Genomic DNA, 15,855 nt, shown 5'->3' with positions numbered 1-15,855 from the left:
ACAGTGGCCGCTGGACTGATGAGCCCAGCAGCTGAGGGAGAGATTTCTCTTTTCCATGCTAGGAGAGCTTCCCTCCATTCATTCATGGTTTAGGGTTAGGCTTAGTCTCTGTCTGGACTTTCCACAGACAGACCCTGCAGGAAGAAAAGAAGGGCTTGGCAGGAGACGGTAGGGAGTTGCCCTGTGCCCAGACAGACTCTAAAGACAGGAGTGTGTATGTGTGTGGGGCGGAGAAGCTTCTACATGATTGGGCCAAGCTAACAGTTTTACAGGTGAGGAGGGAAAGGCCCAAAGAGGGGAAGAAACTCGATCACAGTCACAAAGTGGCAGAGCCACCAGGACGAGGACCCAGGGCTCCAAGCCTCGGCCCGAGCCCCTCTTGCCATGTCCAGGTGTGTCTGGTTGGGGGCAGGGACACTGAGGGGAGAAGGAGATGGTTTTTTCACACGGACTGGAAACAGTGAGCTGTGCTGGAGACAATCAGACAGAACGAGGTCTGAGCTTGGCACGGTCACTTGCTCTGAGACTCAGTTGTATCCTCTGTGAAATGGGAAGAGGGCTAGGGGCTAGTGTGAGACGTCGCATGAGACGGAGGATGTGAAATCGCCCATGCGGGGTCTGGCTCTCAGGAGGTGCTGGGTCTAGGTCAGTTCCTGACTCCTCACCCCGTTGGTTCAGATACAGTTCTACAGCTATAGCCTCTATTTCAGCAGGACCTCTCCCCGACAGGGACAGGAAGAGGGTGCACTGGAGAGAGGATCCAAGGCTGCCCCAGAAGTGGGTGGAGACAGGGAAATTGAGGTCTGTCAAGTTTTTTTTATTTTTTTTTTGAGACAGGGACCCACTCTGATGCCCAGGCTGGAGTGCAATGGTGGAATCCCAGCTCACAGCAGCCCCGACCTCTGTGGTACAGGTGATTCTCCCGCCTCAGCCTCCCAAGTAGCTGAGACTACAGGCACACACCACCATGCCCAGCTAATTTTTGTATTTTTAGTAGAGATGGGGTTTCGCCATGTTGGCTAGGCTGGTCTCGAACTCCTGACCTCAAGTGATCCGCCCGCCTCGGCCTCTCAAAGTGCTGGGATTACAGGCATGAGGCACCGCGCCCGGCCCACATGGGGAAATCTTTGGCTTAAGCGTCCACATGCTCCTCTCCATGATCAGTCCCCCTGGTCCCTGGAGGTCTTGTGTGGCCCTGGGATATACAGGCGAATGACCCTTTTGTCCCAGTCTCCTGGTCCTGGGCTGCTGCAGCTACAAGTCCATGCCTGTGGAAAGGGGGTGATCATTTCCTGGGGTTGCACTTCCCATTCAGAGTGGGGAGAGAAGCAGCACTGAACAGGACAGAGGGGCAGCAGGTGGCACATGTCCTGCACGGATCACGTGCCTCAGTGGTGTGACTAATTGCCGGGATAATGAGTCATTCGCTTCCCCACCTTCCCTAGGCGACTGCAAAAGCAGCCAGGCCCGGGGGACTGGGGAGTGGCCGGCCCCAGCACTCCCATCGGGGTGGCCTCGCCTACCTTCCCGGCCAGCCTCTGAGCACAGCCATGGGGTTCTCTCGGGTGAGAGGAGGCATTCCTAAGCAATTACCGCAACTAAGGAATGCTGAGAGAAGCCGGGCATCACGCTCAGTCCCCCCTTTACCCCACGGTCCCTAATTTCCTTCTGTGCAACCCAGGCAAGGTGCCAGGCAGTGTCTGGGGAAGGAGAAATCCCTCTCACGCATCGACTTTCCAAGCTAAGACCGGGTTAGGCCATTAGGCCGGGCATTACTGACTCAGCTCTGTGGGCTCCCGGCCAGTAACTGTTCACACTGCACTTGTCCTATGCCATGCCCACAAGGTGTTCCCCACCGAGAATGTGCACATGTGATGAATATGTTATCGCGTGCAGTGTGCAGGCAAAATAATAATAGTAACACCACGACTCGAGAACTATGACCCGAGAGGACTTTGTGGATGGGCTTCTGGGGCTCCAAAAACTCCCTCCCTGGGTCTGGGCGCCGTGGCTCACACCTGTAATCCCAGCACTTTGGGAGGCCGAGGCAGGCGGATCATGAGGTCAGGAGATGGAGACCATCCTGGCTAACACGGTGAAATCCCATCTCTACTAAAAATACAAAAAATTAGCTGGGCGTGGTGGGGGACACCTGAAGTCCCAGCTACTCGGGAGGCTGAGGCAGGAGAATCACTTGAACCTGGGAGGCAGAGGTTGCAGTGAGCCGAGATGGCGCCATCGCACTCCAGCATGGGGGACAGAGCGAGACTCTGTCTCAAAAAAAAAAAAACAAAAACAACAACAACAACAAAAAAGAGCCCCTCCCTGAAACTGGGAGCAATTTGAATGCAAATTGTTGAGGTGCTCTAGAATGATTAGGAGAGTGCTTTTTTTTTCCTGGATAGTAGGTCTATGGTTCTCAGCTTCTGACCCAAAAAAGATTAAGAAGCTGTTTTTTTTGAGACCGGGTCTCACTCTATTGCCTGGGCTGGCATGCAACGGTGCAACCACAGCTCACTGCAGTCTCAGCCTCCTGGGTTCAAGCCATCCTCCCACCTCAGCCTCTCAAGCAGCTGGGACTACAGGCTTGGGTCACTAAGCTTGGCTAATGTTTAAAAATTTTTTGTAGAGACTGGGGTCTCACTATGTTGCCTAGGCTGGTCTCCAATGCCTGGCTCAAGTGATCCTCCCACCTCAGCCTTCCAAAGCGCCGGCATTACAGGCTTGAGCCACTGAGCCTGGCTCTGAGACTTCTGAGTCGAGCAGAAACCCAGGCATTGTCACTAATCGAAACATACATGGAGACATAAACACACGCCATCCCGCGTCTAGTGAATACCACACTCAGAACTGCCTGCAAAGCCGGCAGCAACAGTGTCCTCCTTCCCCGGGGACGTGTCTCACAGACAGACTAAGTCGGGACGGTGAAGGACCCTTCCCCAGGGAGAGTCCACATGACGGCCCAAGCTTATCCCCCGTTCTGACTGGAGGCCCAGAGCACCAAGCAGAACTCCAGGGCCTTACTCCCCTTACTCCTTCCTTCCCCAGGTCCCCACTGTGACCCCACCTCCCAGGGTGGAGGGTGGTGGCAGGAGATACTTGCAGGGCTAAAGCACCAGGTTAGCTGAACCCACCTGCCTGCTGGCTGAGCTGTCTGGGCCCTGGGCTCCCACCTGTGAAGGCTTCAGGACCCCTGATCCAGTGCGTCCCAGCACCAGCTACGGCCACCCTGGGTGCACCACCACAAGGTGATGACCCTGACATTATTTGGCTCATTTCATATGAGAAAAAATGTGGACTAATTAATAAAAACCAACACTGGTTGGCATGGAAAGGTTTGGGCAAATGAATCAAAATGGAGAAGAGAGAAACATGACTTTAGTGGCCGGGCATGGTGGCTCACGCCTGTAATCCCAGCACTTGGGGAGGCCGAGGTGGGCAGATCACCTGAGGTCAGGAGTTCGAGACCAGCCTGGCCAATATGGTGAAACTCCGTCTCTGCTAAAAATACAAAAATTAGCCGGGTGTGGTGGTGGGCACCTGTAGTCCCAGCTACTTGGGAGGTTGAGGCAGAAGAATTGCTTGAACCTGGGAAGCAAAGGTCACAGTGAGTTGAGATCACGCCATTGCACTCCAGCCTGGGTGACAAGAGCAAAAACTCCATCTCAAGAAAATAAAATAAAAAGAATAATAGTCTCCAATCCCATCCAGGTTGCTGCAAATGCCATGAATGTATTCCTTTTTATGGCTGAGTAGTATTCCACTGTATGTATTTATCAGTTTCTTTATCCACTCGTTGAATGATGGGTATTTGCCACCTTGGTTTTCTGGTGGCCTTTGGAGTCTGGGCCAGCTGAGCCCAGGTACATTCTCTACCCTGTCGGCCCATCCCATCCTGCTGACAGCAAGGCTCAAGGAACTGCAACTCTGAGTGGGCAGGAGCATAACTGCATTTAACTTCAGCACACTGTTGGACACCCCTACAAAGGTCTGGAGCCATCTTCCCAGGGAAAGGCCAGGAACTACAGACCCAGACTAGCCCTGGGGCTCCCTTCACCAGCCCCGATGTGACCTCAAAGCCATCAAGTTCTGCAGCTTAACAAATGCTACACGTGGCTGGAGACCACAGATGCTGATGGAATCCTATGGGTGCCCCAACCCTTACACCCCGATTCCACCATTCTAAGATATGGGGTCCCTTCCCCAACCGTTACACCCCGATTCCACCATTCCAAGATATGGGGCCCCTTCCCCAACCCTTACACCCCAATTCCACCATTCGAAGATATGGGGTCCCTTCCCCCAACTCTTACACCCCGATTCCACCATTCTAAGATATGGGGTCCCTTCCCCCAACCCTTACACCCCGATTCCACCATTCTAAGATATGGGGCCCCTGCCCCAACCCTTACACCCCGATTCCACCATTCTAAGATATGGGGTCCCTGCCCCAACCCTTGCACCCCGATTCCACCATTCCAAGATATGGGGCCCCTTCCCCAACCCTTACACCCCGATTCCACCATTCCAAGATATGGGGCCCCTGCCCCAACCCTTACACCCCGATTCCACCATTCGAAGATATGGGGTCCCTTCCCCAACCCTTATACCCCGATTCCACCATTCTAAGATATGGGGCCCCTGCCCCAACCCTTACACCCCGATTCCACCATTCTACGATATGGGGTCCCTTCCCCAACCCTTATACCCTGATTCCACCATTCTAAGATATGGGGTCCCTGCCCCCAACCCTTACACACTGATTTCACCATTCCAAGAGACCCAATTTAGAGTAGAGGAGACGCCAGGAAGACACAGATGGAAGGGACGTGGGGAGCTGCTGAATCCATTCATATATTGCTGGTGGGCAGGCAAGATGCTGCAACCCGTATAGACGCAATATGGCCCTCTCCACTAATGCTGCAAATAACCTCTGATCCAGTAACCCCTCTTCTGAGAATCCGTCCTACAGATATAACTGCGTGATTATTTAGTTATAACAGCAAAGACTGGAAGCCATCCACATGCCCATCAATAGGGGACAGGTGAAGTAAATATGGTACATCTCTAGCAGAATACCATGCAACTCTGAAAAAGAATGAGGATGCTCTCTACGAATGAATAATGGAAAGCTCGCCAACAGCAAGATGCAGAATGGTATAATTGCATGACACCTTTTAATTACAAAAAGGGAGGTGTGAACAAAGAATACAATCTTTTTTATTAGTATAAAAAACTTGGCTGGGCGCGGTGGCTCACGCCTGTAATCCCAGCACTTTGGGAGGCCAAGGCGGGTGGATCACGAGATCAGGAGATTGAGACCATCCTGGGTAACATAGTGAAACCCCGTCTCTACTAAAAAACAAACAAACAAACAAACAAAAACAAACAAAAAAACTCTAGGTCAGGTGCAGTGGCTCACATCTATAGTCCCAACAGTTTGGGAGGCCAAGGTGGGAAGATCACTTGAGCCCAGAAGTTTGAGACCAGCCTAGGCAACACAGGGAGACCCCATCTCTACAAAAAATTTAAAAACTAGCTGGGTGTGGTGACATGCGCCTGTATCCTAGCTACTCAGGAGGTGGAGGTGGGAGGATTGCCTGAGTCCAGCACACGGAGGTTGCAGTGAGCTGAGACTGCATCACTGCACTCCAGCCTGGATGACAGAATGAAACCCTGTCTCAAAAAACAAAAAACCAAACAAACAAAAAACCAACAAAAGAAAACCTCTAGAAGGATGCATGAGAAACAAAAGTGGTTACCTGTGTGGGACTCGTACATAGACAGGAAGTAGGTGAATAAGAGCAGAGAAAGGAGTGAGACTTTTCACTGCACACTTTTTTTTTTTAAAGACAGAGTCTCACTCTGTCACCCAGGCTGGAGTGCAGTGGGCACAATCTCTGCTCACTGTAACCTCTGCCTCCCAGGCTCAAGTGATCCTCCTACCTCAGCCTGCTGAGTAGCTGGGACTGCAGGCGTGCACTACCATGCCTGGCTAATTTTTAAAAATTTTTAGTAGAGACAGGGTTTCACCATGTTGCCCAGGCTGGTCTCGAACTCCTGAGCTCAAGCAATCTGCCCGTCTCAGCCTTCCAAGGTGCTGGGATTACAGGTGTGAGCCAATGTGCCCGGCCCCACTGTATCCTTTTTATATGGTTTTGATTTTTGAACCAGTTAAATATATTACGAATGCAAAATTAATTATAATAATTGAGTGGGTGACCAGCACTAGGGTTCCCATCATGAGATGATGCCAGAGAGTCTCTCCAATCTAGGTGTGAATCAGAATTCACAAAACCCAGGAAGGCTGGGTCGCCCGTGGGCATCTCGTTTCACCTCCTCCCTCAACAAACAGGATCTGTGGAATCGTTTGGTTTCCCACCACTAAGGGGCGCATGTGGGCTCTGCTTAGGGCAGCAGCAGGTGACCTGAGCGGGGCAGGGATTAGAGAAACGATCCAGCGGGCTTGAGACAAGCTAAGGTGTCTCAGGAGCTCACAGAAATGAACTACAGCTCGGCTGCTAGAAAATGTAGCAGTGGGCCGGGAGCGGTGGCTCACGCCCGTAATCCCAGCACTTTGGGAGGCTGAGGCGGGCGGATCACGAGGTGAGGAGATCCAGACCATCCTGGCTAACATGGTGAAACCCTGTCTCTACTAAAAATACAAAAAATTAGCCGGGCACAGTGGCGGGCGCCTGTAGTCCCAGCTACTCGGGAGGCTGAGGCAGGAGAATGGCGTGAACCCGGGAGGCAGAGCTTGCAGTGAGCCCAGATCGCGCCACTGCACTCCAGCCTGGGCGACAGAGCAAGACTCCGTCTCAAAAAAAAAAAAAAAAAAAAAAAAAAAGAAAAGAAAATGCAGCAGTGGTTAGGAGGGTCATCAGTCAGCCCAGGGAGCCTCAGAAGCAGGGCTGGGTCTCTGCACCTGCATTCTGCCTTGGCTCTCGTGCATATATATCTACCTTGAAAGCTGCACTCAGCAGCCTGGACAAGCCCAGCCTGGTAACAGTGGGAACCACTCAGTGGCCTTCAGAGGACTAGCCTAGTTTGCTTGAGGTACAGGGACAGAGTTAGCACAACTCAACATGAAACTGGGCCTGAGATGCTGGGCCCGGAGTTGGGAATGGGAGGACAGCAAGTTGGCAGGTGTGGCTTGCTCCCCACCTCCGGCCCGGTTTCACCTTTTGCTACCAGCTGCCATCTGCACGACAGGGGAATTCAGCCACCGCTGCCACACAGAACCCAAGCGAGGAAGTGCAGGCAGGGCAGCCAGCCTCAGGTAGTCCATTCTGGACCTGGGGCTTTGGGAGACACTAATTAGAGCAGAATTCAAAAGCCCAATGCCTGCCTGGGGGCCAGTGGTTCAGGTCCCTGGATGGTGGAACCAACAATGCCGGAGAGGAGCAGCCTTCCTGGAGATAAAGGAATGGGTGGGAGGACCCGCCTCTTTTGAGTAACAACTGAAGGAGAAGAAGCATCAAGTATCTTTACTCCAACTGCCGGTGGAAGGAGCCAGTGTTTCATCTGCCACAGACAAGGTGAGAGCAGCGAAGGGCCATCACCAAGTGTGACCTGCCCCTCTCTTCCCCGCTTCTCTCCCTGGCTATTTCCACCCAGGGGTTTGTAGTGGCCGCCTTTACTCAGATGAGCATTTCTGCGGTAACTAGGGTGCATTTTCTCTCAGCCTGCACTGGTGATACTGGTTGTTTGCTTCAACTTTGGAAGGCATTCAGCCCTGCTCAACCCCAAAACAAGAAAGCAACATTCGCAACTGGACTCTGATTGGGAGGATAAAGAACTGTCCTGAGGCAGGTAGGTCACTTGAGGTCAGGAGTTTGAGACCAGCCTGGGCAACATGGCGAAACCCCGTCTCTACAAAAATACAAAAAAGTAGCCGAGCGTGGTGGTGCGTAGACCTGTAGACCCAGCTACTCAGGAGGCTGAAGTGAGAGGATCGCCTGAACCCAGAACCTAGAACCAAGCAGGGGGAAATGAAATCCATGCTACACATCCCATTGTCCTTGTCCTGCTGGAGATGCAAGACACGGTCCGCATGCACAGTGCTCATGGCGGCTACCCAGGGAACCAGGCCAGGGCCAGCCTCTCATGCAGTGGACACTGATGTGGGCACACTCAGCTGGCTGGGTAAGGAAGCCACAGTCTCCTAGAGTGTCTCTGGACACCATAATCCCACAGTTCAATGACCAGAGCTTTGTCTGCACGAGGGCCAACTCCTCAATGCCGCCGCCCCTCTAGTCTCTACTCCTGGGTAGGCCTCACAGGCAGACCAATACCTGGGCAGCACAGAGTCTGGAGCAAGACAGAGGTGGGTTCAAACACTAGTTCCTCTCCTTTTTTTTTTTTTGAGACTGAGTCTCGCTCTACTGCCCAGGTCGGAGTGCAGTGACGTGATCTTGGCTTACTGCAATCTCCGCCTGCCAGGTTCAAGCAATTCTCCTGCCTCAGCCTCCCAAGTAGCTGGGATTACAGGCACCCACCATCATGGCCGGCTAATTTTTGTATTTTTAGTAGAGAGGGTGTTTTACCATGTTGGCCAGGCTGGTCTCGAACTCCTGACCTCAAGTGATCTGCCCTCCTCAGCCTCCCAAAGTGCTGGGATTACAGGCGTGAGCCACCATGCCCAGCCCACTGGCTCGTCTCCTTACTGGCTGTTTGACTTTGGTCAAGTCACTAAAACTCTCTGAGCTTCTGCTGTAATTAGGGAGAAAATCAGGGTCCACCTCAATGGATGCTGGGTGATGAAAAGTAACAGCATATCCCAAGGTGCGAAAGGCTTCTCGGCCCCTGCCTACCACACCGAAGGGGACTGATGAATGCTGCTGCCTTCCCTCCCTGCACCTCATGCCCAGTCCCTGCCTTCCTCTCGTTCCTAGGGATGGTCTAGTTGGACTTGTCTCTGAGGTCGCCTTCCACCGGCACGCTGGAGGCTGGAGTGCTGCCCCTGCACCATTTCTTATGTCTTGTTTTTTTTTTTTTTTTGAGACAGAGTCTCGCTCTGTCACCCAGGCTGGAGTACAGTGGTGCGGTCTCGGCTCACTGCAACCTCCACCACCTGGGTTCAAGCGATTCTCCTGCCTCAGCCTCCCCAGTAGTTGGAATTACAGATGTGCACCACCACACCCGGCACATTTTTGTATTTTTTGTAGAGATAGGGTTTCACTATATTGGCCAGGCTGGTCTAGAACTCCTGACCTCAGGTGATCCACCTGCCTTGGCCTCTCAAAGTGCTGCGATTACAGGTGTGAGCCACCGCACCCCGCCTCCCTTGCACCTTTTCAAAGACACTCCTCCAGCAAACTTCTCCTTTTTATGCCTGCAATTTTTCCCTATTAGATACTTCCCATGTGAATATAAACATTCTAGGCCGGGCGCAGTGGCTCACACCTGTAATCCCAGCACTTTGGGAGACCGAGGCAGGTGGATCACCTGAGGTCAGGAGTTTGAGACCAGTCTGGGCATCATGGTGAAATCCCATCTCTACTAAAATACAAAAATTAGGCCGGGTGTGGTGGCTCACGCCTGTAATCCCAGCACTTTGGGAGGCCGAGGTGGGCGGATCACAAGGTCAGGAGATTGAGACCATCCTGGCTAACACGGTGAAACCCCATGTCTACTAAAAATACAAAAAATTAGCCGAGCGTGGTGGTGGGCGCCTGTAGTCCCAGCTACTTGGGAGGCTGAGGCAGGAGAATGGTGTAAACCCAGGAGGCAGAGCTTGCAGTGAGCCAAGACCGCTCCATTGCACTCCAGCCTGGGCGACAGAGGGAGACTCCATCTCAAAAAAAAAAAAAAAAAAAAGAAAATCATTTCACTACGGAAAATTCCAACCATATACAGAAGGAAAAGGGGACAGTATAACAGCTGCCCATGTACTCATTACCCAGCTTCAACAATGATCAAGTCACGACCATCTTGCTTCAGCTCCTCCGCCTGCAACCATTGTTTCCTACCGCCGGATTATTCTGAACCAAATTTTACACATCATATATATTTATCTCTGAAAGAGCACTCTTAAAAACATGCACTTATACCTTTATTACACTGACAAAATTGGTAACAATTCCTTTATATTATCAAATTTCCTTATTGAGTTCCTGATGTTCAAATTTCTGATTCTCCAGATGCTCCAAACTTCCAGAAACATAGATTCCCCGATGGAATCCTGGGGAAGGCTCGAGGAAGCTTTATAGCAAAGGTTGTAAGGTCACTTTTTTTTTTTTTTAGACCAAGTCTCGCTCTGTCGCCCAGGCTGGAGTGCAGCGGCACAATCTCGCTCACTGAAACCTCCACCTCCCAGGTTCAAGTGGTTCTCCTGCCTCAGCCTCCCAAAGAGCTGGGATTACAGGCGTGCACCACCACGCCCAGCTAATTTTTGTATTTTTAGTAGAGATGGGGCTTCGCCATTTTGGCCAGGCTGGTCTCGAACTCCTGACCTCAGGTGATCCACCCAGCTGAGCCTCCCAAAGTGCTGGGATTGCAGGCGTGAGCCACTGTGCCCGGCCTATGCTCCCTTTCGAAAACAAAGCAGATGTGGGGTGGTGTGGTGGCTCATGCCTGTAATCCCAGCACTTTGGGAGGCTGAGGCGGGTAGATCACTTGAGGTCAGGAGTTTGAGACCAGCCTGGGCAACATGGTGAAACCCCGTCTCTACAAAAATACAAAAAAGTAGCCGAGTGTGGTGGCGTGTAGACCTGTAGACCCAGCTACTCAGGAGGCTGAAGTGAGAGGATCGCCTGAACCCAGAAGGTCGAGGCTGAGTGAGCTATGATCACACCACTGCACTCCAGCCTGGGAGACAGAGTGAGACTCCATCTCAAACAAAACGAAACAAAACAAAACAAAACAAAAACCAAAGTAGAATGCGATTGAGCACCTACTGCATACTCAGATCCATGCTGTGTGTGTTGCCTGCATTGCTCTTCTATTCCTTACATCTGCCTTCTGGGGTAGGCTCAGAGATGAGTAACCACGGCTACACACTTCGTGGCACAGCCAGGATGTGAACCCAGGTCTGTGTGACCCCAAAGTCCCAGCTATGAACACCCCCATATGCCCTCCGCAATGCCCCAAGATAGAGTGAGGGGAGTCAGTTCCTTCAGAGCTCCCTCCTTCCTCTTAGATCATTTCTGGATGGAAGGCACAAGTTAGATAGCAAGAGAATGAGCTATTCATTCCCCGTGGGTGGGAAGGAGGAGGAACCCGCTCCTCCTTTTTGTGACGATGGGGTCTTTTTTGCCCAGGCTGGTCTCGAACTCCTGCAAGGGATCCTCCCGCCTCAGCCTCCAGGAATCCCTTTTACTGAAAAGAGACAGGATGAAGACTGCCTGGAGTCCAAATCTCAGAATGTGCTGAAATATCGCTGGCTGCAATATCCCAGGGGAGAGGCAAGCCTTCCCTAGCACCGGCTTCTGTCCCAGCTTATTAGCATCTCCTTGCCGTTCCCTGAAGGAGCTCACTGCAGGGCAGACCTTCCTGGCTAATGAAAGCTGCCTAGCAACAGGGAGCTGGTTAATAAAGCCTGATGTTATTCCGGGCTCCACAGACTCCACCCTTCTCGAATTACAGCTCATCCTCAGTCTGAAGCAACCCTCATGTTGACCCACTTGCATACAGCAGGGCAGGGAATCTGGTGACTGAGGAGGCAGGCTGGTGTCTGCCCCAATCCCTGGGGGGTGGGGAGGCTGAGGTCCTGGGAGATATGATTGGCCTGAGAACCTGCTCTGCCTGGCCAGAAGCCTCTCTGTGAGCCTCTGAAACCTGCTCTACCAGCCAAAGGTTAAAATGCAAACTCAGTGCCCAATCGGAATAGGGTAAATAAAACACTATGGACCTCGAGCGGTGGTATGCACCTGTAATCCCAGTTACTTGGGAGGCCAAGGCAGGAGCATACCTGGAGCCCACGAGTTTGAGACCAATCTTGGCAACACAGCAAGACCTCATCTGGAAAAAAAAAAAAAGAAAAAACAAAAGCACCTTCCCCTCCAGGGGAGGGGGCGACAGGAGATGCCAGCCTATACTTTAATTCAACAGTAAGTCTTTACATTAAAATGAAAAAAAAAATCCAAAAACCATATTACAGAGAAAAATGTAAACTTGACGTGATGTTTTAAGATAAAAAGGATAAAAGGATATATCAAAGACCTCTCCCCAACAGTGGTAGTTTTTGGGTTTTGTTTAAAAAAAAAAAAAAATGAGGCCGGGTGTGATGGTTCACACCTGTAATCCCAGCACTTTGGGAGGCCAAGGTGGGCAGATCACCTGAGGTCAGGAGTTCAAGACCAGCCTGGCCAACATGGTGAAACCCCTGTCTCTACTAAAAATACAAAAATTAGCTGGGTGTGGTGGCAGGCGCCTGTAATCCCAGCTACTCAGGAGGCTGAGGCAGGAGAATTGCTTGAACCTGAGAGGCGGAGGTTGCAGTGAGCTGAGATAGCACCACAGAACTCCAGCCTGGGCAGCAGAGTGAGACTCCGTCTATAAATAAATAAATAAATAAATAAACAAACGAGACAGGATCTCTCTCTCTCTCTGTTGCCCAAGCTGGAGGGCAGTGGTGCAGTCATAGCTCACTGCAGCCTCAACCTCCCGGGCTCAAGTGATCCTCCTACCTCAGCCTCTGGAGTAGCTGGGACTACAGGCGTGCACCACCATGCCCAGTGAGTTATTTATTTTTTTGCAGAGACTGCATCCTGTAATATTGCCCAGGCTGGTCTCAAGCTTCTGGTCTCAAGGGATCCTCCCGCCTCAGCCTCCCAGAGCACTGGGATTACAGGTGTGAGTCACCATGCCTGGCCCCATAGTGGTAGTTTTGAGTCCATTCTCCTAGCGCCACCCTCCACTGGCACGGAGGTGGCAGTTACATAGGTTCTGATCCTCGGGCCTGGGAACAGCACACAGAGAACCCCACCCACCCCCCCGCTGCCGCCAGACTGGTTTGCCAGCGAAAACTTCCACACAAGGAAAGTTTCTACTCGCAGGGGCCTACTGCATATCCAGCTTCTGGACAGACAGGTTTAGGAACAACCACAGCAAACACTCAACAAAGCAATTTTCTAGCCAGTCCTAGGAGTCTCGCTCCTCCCGTTGGGTAACAGGAATGGGGATCTGGCTGCAAACTTTCCCGGGTTTGCCCATGGTCAGGTCTTGACACAGTGATTCTTCAGGAAGGCTCTCCAAGAAGGCTCTGTGTTTTCTGTTTAAATGTCTGCATTCTAAGAAGCTCAGAGAAGCTTGTATTGCCTAGGCCTGGCTCTCCTCAGTCACCCTCTAACCCTCCTCTGCCAAGAACCATGGGTCGGTGTGGAGTCGAGGGGCCCAGTACACAAGGGTCCCTTGAAACTAGGGACCGTGGTGTCGCTGGGCTGGTAATCCAGTCTCCACAGACTTCACTCTGCTCTTGACCTCTCAGCACGTTCTCTATACTCCCATTTCTCCCACAACAAAGCTGAATTCCGGACGTGGCTAGGACAGTAGCAAGGCACAGTTTAAGTCTGGATCAACTTCAGACTAAAATGCATTTCAGAGCATTTTTCCAGGGACTGAGGGAGAGTGGCACATCAGAATCTCCAAAAAGGCAGAGAGGGGTGGTGTTTTTGATCCATACCTTGCTAGTCTTCCCTCCCCCTCCCCTGCAAGAGTCTCTCGTGATTCCACCATGCAATGCAAGGAAGCTGCTTTGCAGGCAGAGGAAAAAGGCTGATAATCAATGCTTTCAACGAGCCTCAGTTTCAGCCCAAATTGGGATTTATCTCACCACTGAGCACCAATTTTGACAAAGCATAAGGATTTCTCTGTCCGTAGGCCCTGAGATATCCTGGCCTGACTTAGCCCGATACTGTTGGAACCTCTCCTGCTCCTGTTCGGTGACTGTACCGAACCCAAAACAGAGGCTACACGCTGGCAGAGGCTGGCAGATGTCTTTTGTGTGGCCCACACAATTTTTTTTTAAATGGGAATTAGCTGTCAGTATTTAAAAAGTAGGAATTTTTTCTTTTTTTTTTCTTGAGACAGAGTCTCGCTCTGTTGCCCAGGCTGGAGTGCAGTGGCGCGATCTCGGCTCACTGCAAGCTCCACCTCCCAGGTTCATGCCATTCTCCTGCCTCAGCCTCCCGAGTAGCTGGGACTACAGGTGCCCGCCACCACGCCTGGCTAATTTTTTGTATTTTTAGTAGAGACGGGGTTTCACTGTGTTGGCCAGGATGGTCTCGATCTGCTGACCTCGTGATCCACCCGCCTCTGCCTCCCAAAGTGCTGGGATTACAGGCGTGAGCCACCGCGCCTGGCCTTTTTTTTTTTTTTTTTTTTGAGACGGACGGAATTTCGCTCTTGTTGCCCAGGCTGGAGATCTCGGCTCACTGCAACCTCCACCTCCTGGACTGAAGCAATTCTCCTGCCTCAGCCTCCCAAGTAGCTGGGATTACAGGTATGTGCCACCACACCTGGCTAATTTTTCTTATTTTTAGTAGAGACGGGGTTTTGCCATGTTAGCCAGGCTGGTCTTGAACTCCTGACCTTAAGTGATCCACCCGCCTCAGCCTCCCAAAGTGCTGGGACAGATGTGAGCCACCCCGGCCAAAAATAGGAAATTTCATATAAAAACCCAGACTTCTGGCTTCAAGTAAGATGAAAATAAAACAGAGGCCATAGGAAGCCTGGACCCAAATTCCTGCAAGAGCCAAAATAATGGCTGCCCGTCTTCACGTAGGGCGAGCGCCGGCCGGGTCACCTCAGTCTCCGCCGCTGCCTCACATCCCGCTAGCTTCCCCTGTAGTCATTTTTTGTCTGGTCCTGTAAGCAATGAATTTCGTAGTGGTGGCACTAAGGCACCTCCTGAGGACTGACAGCACAGGGCTCCTCTTGCTCCTGGATGGTTTAGAAGCCTGGACACTCGAGAGCCTTGTTCTATTCCAGCTACTGAAACTGACTGAAAGGAGAAAAACCATTCCTTTGGAGTACGATATCCTTGTCTCCTGGAAAGAGCCCTCAAAGTGGGGTCTCAAAGTGGGGTCCCCAGACCTATTAGAATCAGAAACTCCAGGGTTGGGACCCAGAAATCTGTGTTTTACCAAGCCCTTCAGGTGACTCTGATGCATGCTAAAATGTGAGAATTACTATCCTGGGGAACTAAAAATATGCAGATTCTTGACCCCTGAAGAACCTGATTTAGTAGATCTGCAAATGGGGCCAAAGAGGATTTCAAAAGCTTCCAAGTTGATTTGGACTTGCAGCCAGATTTGAGAGCTACTAAACCTGAGGACTCATCTTTTCCCAGCCCCAGGCCAGTGTCCTCGGCTCCAGACCCGCCTCCCATCATCCTTCAGTCACTCACTCACGTAAAGCAATGATGTGGCTGCTGTCTTCATGCACAAACTTCAGGCAGAAGACAAAAGGGAAAGCCCTACTACTCTCCAGGGGCTCGTGGACTGACTGGAGGAGAGCTGACAGCTTCTTCTCACGCTAATGGCCTGAATGTGAGATGTCCACAGCCTCCTCCTGCCTCATGCCCCTTTTTCCTCCTTCTCCCAGGGCTACCCACACATGGTGCCCATGCACAAGCTGTCTGCACCGTTTTATTCTGTTTTCTCTAGTGTGTGTGCTTTGATGAAGCCCAGCACCAAGCCACGCATAACTGGGCTGCCAGCACAGCCCTTCTGGTGACAACAGACACTGGTGAATGTCAAGAGAACATAGCACATGAGGAAAGGAAGAGAATTCTAATATCTTTTTTTTTTTTTTTTGAGATGAAGTCTCACTCTGTCACCCAGGCTGGAGTGCAGTGGTGCGATCTCGGCTCACTGCAAGCTCCACCTCCCGGGTTCACGCCATTCTCCTGCC

At 51.7% G+C, this 15,855-nt stretch overlaps 1 protein-coding gene across 6 annotated transcripts in view; it reads right to left on the bottom strand.

The window, feature by feature from the left end:
- Nucleotides 1-15,855, bottom strand: part of SGSM2 (small G protein signaling modulator 2) — a 44,735-nt gene that overhangs the window by 20,129 nt on the left and 8,751 nt on the right. The window lies entirely within an intron of this gene.

The sequence above is a fragment of the Gorilla gorilla genome, chromosome 19, assembly GCF_029281585.2.
Source record: "Gorilla gorilla gorilla isolate KB3781 chromosome 19, NHGRI_mGorGor1-v2.1_pri, whole genome shotgun sequence".
In the NCBI taxonomy this organism is placed as follows: Eukaryota; Metazoa; Chordata; class Mammalia; order Primates; family Hominidae; genus Gorilla; species Gorilla gorilla.
This window is presented reverse-complemented; position numbering and strand designations above follow the sequence as displayed.